At 38.7% G+C, this 6,896-nt stretch overlaps 1 pseudogene; it reads right to left on the bottom strand.

The window, feature by feature from the left end:
• Positions 1 to 5,655: 5,655 nt before the first annotated feature.
• LOC103748339 lies at positions 5,656 to 6,576 on the bottom strand (annotated as a pseudogene).
• Positions 6,577 to 6,896: the final 320 nt, after the last annotated feature.

Genomic DNA, 6,896 nt, shown 5'->3' with positions numbered 1-6,896 from the left:
TTATTGAATATTTCACACATGTATACAATGTAACTTGATCCCAACCATCTCCAACTATCCCTCCAACTCCTCATGACATTCTACAACACATCCCCTTCCCAACTTCATTCTTTCTGTCTCTGTCTCTCTCTGTCTCTGTCTCTAATTCACTGAGTCCACTGAGTGTTATGAGCTTTCTGTTGGAATGTTGATTGATCTTGGCTTGTGCATGTCTTGTACATGTAACCATAGGTGCAGTGAGTTCGTGAATATAAAGGCCATGTCAACATCTCGCAGCACCCCTCTCCATCCTCTGGCTCTTGCTTTCTTTCTGCTCCCTCTTCCATGATATATCTTGAGACTTGAGTACATTTATATAACTGTCCTATTTATGGCTGAATGCTAAACAGTCAATTAGTCTCAGCACTTAGACTATTTATGAGTCTCTGCATTAACTAGTGCCCACTGCAGAAAGCAGCTTCTCTGACTGAGGCTCTTGGTCACACTAATATATGGGTATAAACATAAATATTAAGAAGCCAGTTTGAAAACATTTGTTAGGCAAAACGACAGTAGTAGTTTCTCCCTTAGGGCCTGTGACCTCCTGAGTCATGGGCTTTTGATCAGTTTTCCAATATGAGACATAAATTCCTTCCTGTGGAGTGGGTCTCAGAGTCAATCAGAAAGTGATCAGTTACCCCCCTCAATCTTCCTGCCACTATTGAACATCTCTGCTGGCAGGTGGATATTGTAGCATTCAGGGTATTATCACTGATGACTTTTATCCCCAGCACCTGCATAGCAACTTCTGGCTATGAAAGCAGCAGCAGGGAGAAGGTTTTCTTGTCAGCATGATTTCTCTATATCCTTTTACCAAAGCATGTTGTGTCTTCAGCAACAGGATCTTACTATGTAGTTAGATGGGCAACCAAGAACAATGGCAATAGCCTAAGTTGTTTAGGGGGCTTTGGGGACTTCTCTGATCAATAACTCAGGGCAGTATCCAACGTCTACCCCAAGATCATTTAAAAACCCATGTCTTCTGGGGGAAGCATTTTCCACCCATACAGGGTATCTGTGTTCAAGCTTTACCTTTTATAATTGTATTTAAAATTAGCTTACAAAAGAACACATTTCCACAGGGTATTTAATATATCCTTAGTTTTAACGAACTCCCCCCGACTCCTCTTTGATTTCCTCTTTGGTCCATTAGTTTTTCACAATGTGCTTAATTACCACATACTTGCAGATTTTTCAGAATTCCTTCTTCTGTTGATTTCTACATTTATGCCACTATGATGAAAAATACTTGGAACGATTTCAGTCTTCTTGACCTTGGTAAAGTTTGCTTTGTGTTTCTGTTTCAACATAAGCTCCAACCTGGAGAATGTTCTATGTGTTCATGCAAAAGATGTATATACTACTGGTGCTGAAGGAATGTTCTACATGTGTGCTCATTCGTCCATGGTGTTATTCCAACTGCTGTTTCCTCACTGACTTCCAGCCTGCATGACTAGTCACTGTTTGAAGTGAAGCTTGAAGTCCCTCATGGTTACTGTGCTGTTAGTTCTTTCTGCAAGTCTACTGATATTTCTTTCATGTATTTATATGTTCCACAGTGTTGGTTACATACATAAACTGCAATGGTTATATCCTGGTAAATTTAAATCTTCATGATCTTCTCTGTCTCTTGACAAATTTTGACCTCAAGTCCATTTTGTCTGATGTGATTATAAATAGAACAATAACTTGACTAAAAATGGTCAAAAACACATTTCTAAAAAGAACGTACTAAATGGTCAAGAGATACATGAAAAGTTGTTTGACATCAGTAACCATCATGCATTTTACAGTCACTATAAGCTATCACACCAGATAGGAGACTCTCTTTTGCTCCATATTTGTTTGGAAGGTCTTTTCCCACACTTTATTTTCTATCTGTGTGTTCTTAAGACCAAAGTGAAAGTTTTATAAGCAGAATATTATCAGACTTTTAGAAAATCTAGGGCCTGGAGAGATGGCTTGGTGGTTAAGAGTACGTGCTCAATCCTAGCACCAACAGCGGGGAGGAGGAGACTCACAGTCACCTACAACTCCAGCCCCTGGAGATCTGACACCCTCTTCTGATCTTCTCAGGCACCCCCACACATGTGGCATACAAACACACACACACACACACACACACACACACACACACACACACAAAGACAAATCTCAAAAAAAAAAAAGAAAAGAAAACATTCAGCCTCTCAGCCTTTTAATGAAAGAACATAATCATGTATGGCCAAAATAATTCTTAACAGGTAATGACTCACAGTTATGACATTGTTAATTGTTTACAGACCATTTTATGATTCCTTTATGCTTTTCTTTATATCTTCCTGTCTTCTTTTGTGGCTTGTTAAATTTTTATAGTGATGAGTCTTGATTCCTTTCTTATCAGATTTTTCATCTCAACTAGAGGATTTTTTTTTCTTTGTGGTTACTTAGGGGTTTTCATGAAACATCCTAGAGCCATAGTATTCAATTTCAGCTAATTACACTTTAATCATTTTCAAAATTGCACACTTTTACCTCTTACATACACTTTTGTTATTAAAGTCACACTTTACATATTTTTCTACTATGTATCAATGCCACATTACTGTAGCTATAGTTATATTTAATATTTTTTGTCTTCTAACTTTTACATTAAAGGTAAATGATTTACACATAATTATGAGGATATGAAAATATTATGAAGTTGACTATTGTGATGGTTGGTGTTAATTGTCAACGTGACAGAATCTAGACTCACCTGGGAAGTGGACCTCTGAGCATTCCTGTGGGGGATTATCTTGATTAAATTTACCAATATGGGAAGACTCGTCTTAGCTGTGTGCAGGACCATTTTCCGGGCAGGAGATTCTCGACTGTATAAGTGGGAAAAGTGAGCTGAGCGCTAACATGCACTCACCATCCCTCTCTGTTCCTGACTGTGCATGTGATATGACCAGCTGCTTCAAGCTCCTGCTGCCTTAACTTCTCTGCCGTGATGGACTGTGCTTTGATCTGTGAGCTACAATAAAACCTTTCTCCCCTAAGTTGCTTTTCTCAGGGTATTTTATCACAGCAGCAGGAAAAGAAACAAAGACAGCTGTGCATTTGTTCTTTCCAGTAGATTTTTTTTTTTTTCTTTTTGAGACAGGGTCTCCCTGTAGCCCAAGCTGTCCTGGAACTCGCTATGTAGACCAGGCTGGCCTTGAACTCAGAGATCTGCCTTCCTCTGCCTCCCGAGTGCTGGGACTAAAGGTGTGTGCCACCACACCCAGCTTCCAGTAGATTTTATATTTTCAGGTTGTTATTTAGCATTCTTTCATTTCAACTCAAAGAGCTTCCTTTATCATTTCATTTAAGGCTTGTTTGGTAGAAAATACCTACCTGCACATGCTTTTAAAAAAAATGAGTGACCATGACTGGAGAACACAGATTCAGGTGGCTTCAAATATCACGTTCCAATATAGTAAGAGTTTCATGAAGTTTTTATAGTAGCAGAGCAAGAAAATCATAAATCAAGGCACTTTTCAAATATATTCATGGAAATATCAGATATGCAGTTAACAGCGAAGCAGAGAAATCTCTGCAATGGGGGCCTTGGATACATCTGATGATGTGCTTCGTCTTTTGGGTGGTGTGTGCTTGGAATCTGTAAATCCAGAAAGACTTACCTAATAGTCACAAGGATGTGAGGTCACACAAAGCTGGGCAATCAATGGCTCTGTAGGGGTCTAAGACAGCACAAGATAACTTGGCTCTGGACTTGCAACATTCCAACTCTCCACATTTCATTAAAAATTTAATCAGTCAGTAAGATTTGCAGAATGCTTCATGCAGGTGTTGTTTTTTCTAAGAACTTCAATTAACAATATAAAGAGACTGAGCTAGACCTCTGACTTCCTTTTAAACAAGCTCTAATCTATTTGTAAAGGCATCTTTACAAATAGTGATTTCATCAACTTTGGGTATCTACCCAAATGAGGGACTAGTGGGTCATATAGTGGTTTTATTTTTAATTTCCTATAGAAACCTGTATACCATTTTACACAACAGCTGCACCAATTCACAATCCTACTGATACTGTACAAGAGTTTCCCTTTCTCTCCATCCTTGCCAACATTTATTATTCTCATGTTTTTAGTAATAGCTAACACTAGAGGAGTGTCATGATACTTTGGAGTGACTTTGATTTAAGATGAATTTCCATGGTGATGAACCAGGTCTAATTCATTTTCATATATCTGTTGGTCCTTTATATGTCTTCTTTGGAAAACATGACTGCTCAAGTCTTTTGCTCATTTTCAGACAGGTTATTTTTCTGCTATTGAGTTTCAAGAGCTTGTTAGACTTAAAGGATTTAACCCCTTATTAGATATGTGGCTTGCAAATATTTTTTCCCAGCTGTAAGTTTTTTTGTTGTTGTTGTTGTTGTTGTTGTTGTTTTACATAGCCCCATTTACTTATTTTTATCTTTTTTTAGCCTAAGATTTTGTATAATATCTTAGAAATCATTGCTAAGGCTAAGGTTAATCAACTTCTCTATGTTTGCTTATAAATGTTCTAGAGATTCTATATTAAACCTCACCTACACAGAGCTCAGGGACTATTATGGTAGAGGGGGTAGAAAAATTGTAAGAGCCAGAGGTGGTACATGACCATAAGGAAACATGGTCTTCCAGACTTTGGGGGACTTGTACATATGAACTTACAGGAATAGTGACAGCATGCACAAGACCCACGAAAACACAATCAGATAAAAACCAGTATAGAATTGGGGAAATGTGCAGGAGGCCCCAACCTTAGCTGAGAAACTACTGGCAGCTGATCACTATTGGTGAGGGAGAGTCAGTCTTTTCTAAGCGAGTGACACTAGATAGGCTGAATAGGCTCCAGTGGTTGAACCCACACTGAGGGACATCTGGGTTATGCACACTTGACTCAATAGACCTTAACATATATGACAGAATGCACGAAATCCAGTGGGCAGGCTGGAGGGGGTGGGTACAGATAGGAGAGGGGAGCTCTAAATATGATTAAGATGTATTGTATGAAATGCACAAAAATTCAATAAAAATATGTATTTAAAAATGTCATACCTATAACTATTTACTATGATTGTGCTTCAGTCAAAAACTTTAAAGTAACATAAAAAACAAGTCTGTGGTTTCAAGTTTTATACTTAGGACTTATCTCCTTTTTGTTAAAGTTTTGTTTGTATCAAAATATCTTTATCCCCCTTCAATTATTAAAAGGCAGCTTTGCCAAGTATAGGATTGTCTTTCTGGTATCCACCCCCCCAGTATTTTGACTATATCACTTCACTCTCTCTCAGTGTGTAAGGTTTCCATTGAAAATTCTGTAGCCTTCTTTGCTTTTCTTTTGTTATGTGATCAACCTCACTGAGTTTATTTCACATGTATATTTTTGTCTCCACACCATTTTCATGTCTGACCACCATTATTACTACAGCCTATCATAACATTCCATACATACTGAAAACTAAGTAAAGGTGGAGTTCCAGCCTTAGAAACTAAGCAGGCATTTTAGACAATACATTTCTTGGCAATGAACCCTGGCCAACATTTATCAAACACGGTAGGGGAAGTTCTCACTTTGCATTATAAAAAGGACAACCAGGTATCAACTGTTACAGAAACGAAGTAAGATGAGGGAGTATTTCAAATGGTTTGAACTCTTTTCTTCAAGAGACTTCCTCCACTGCCAGAGATCTTGAACAGCCTCCTGGTCAGTTATTCGGAAGCAATTCTTCACATAATTGATGGAACTTGGCTTCCACTTTGGGAAGAGAACCGCCTTTTTCTATACTTGCTTACATTTTTGCTTTAATGTCTTCTACAGAGCTGGGTCCTTTTGGTGTGTTAGGAGGTTTTTTGTGCTTTTTGAAAGATTTGTGACCTTTTGATTTTGGTGTTGATGGTTTTAAGTCTTTTCCATTCTGGTTTGATTTCTGTGCAATTTTGGCTGGAGTATCTTGGATAGATTTCTTCACTGGAGCTTTTTCTTCAATTTCCTCATCATCAAAATCATCATCTTCATCTTCACCATCGTCTTCATCATCCTTCATCAGCAAGTTTTACTTTTTTTCTGTGGAACCTTGCTACCACCTCCAGGGGCAGACCACTTTCCACACATACTTGAGTTTTACATCCTCCTCCTCTTCATCTTCTGACTCTGCATCTTCTCCACAGCTACTAAGTGCTGTCCACTAACATGTACAGGCCCTGAATCACACTTGGACCTTAAGACAACAGGTGGTCTAATTTCAAGTCCCCCAAGGGAAACTGTTGGTTGTACAGACATTTTCAAAGTTGCCAGTGTTACTTTGATTGGACTGCCTTCATAGTTCATTGCCTCTGCCTCCACTGTGTATAACTCATCTTATGTGCCAGCTCCTAACCTGACCATTCTTAATGATAGCTGGTGTTCATTTTCATCATTATCCATCTTAAAGTGATAGTCTTTGTCAGCCTTTAGTTCACAGCTGAAAAGATAATTCTGAGGCCTCAGAGGGCTCATGTCCATGTCCATCGAGTCTTCCATGAGACGGAGGCTCTCTGCTGTGAGAGAGTCCAGAAAGAGATAACCGAATACAGCTGCTCACAACAGACACGCAGAATGGAATCTCACCAGGCTGCTTTGAAGATTCTTTATTGAGGTCTAGGGATGCAGCCCAATGGCAGGATGCTTGCCTAGTATATGGGAGACCCTGAATTCAATCCCCAATACTGAAAAAGAAAAGAAAAAATGAACCTCTTTTATCTTTGATTTTCTGCAATTTAACTGTGATGTGTCTTTGGATATTTTTCTTTAGGTTATCTTTCTTGAGTTCCTTGAACTTCATGAATCTGGGCATCCATATC

This window comes from Nannospalax galili, unplaced genomic scaffold, assembly GCF_000622305.1.
Source record: "Nannospalax galili isolate Female #2095 unplaced genomic scaffold, S.galili_v1.0 scaffold265, whole genome shotgun sequence".
NCBI lineage: Eukaryota > Metazoa > Chordata > Mammalia > Rodentia > Spalacidae > Nannospalax > Nannospalax galili.
This window is presented reverse-complemented; position numbering and strand designations above follow the sequence as displayed.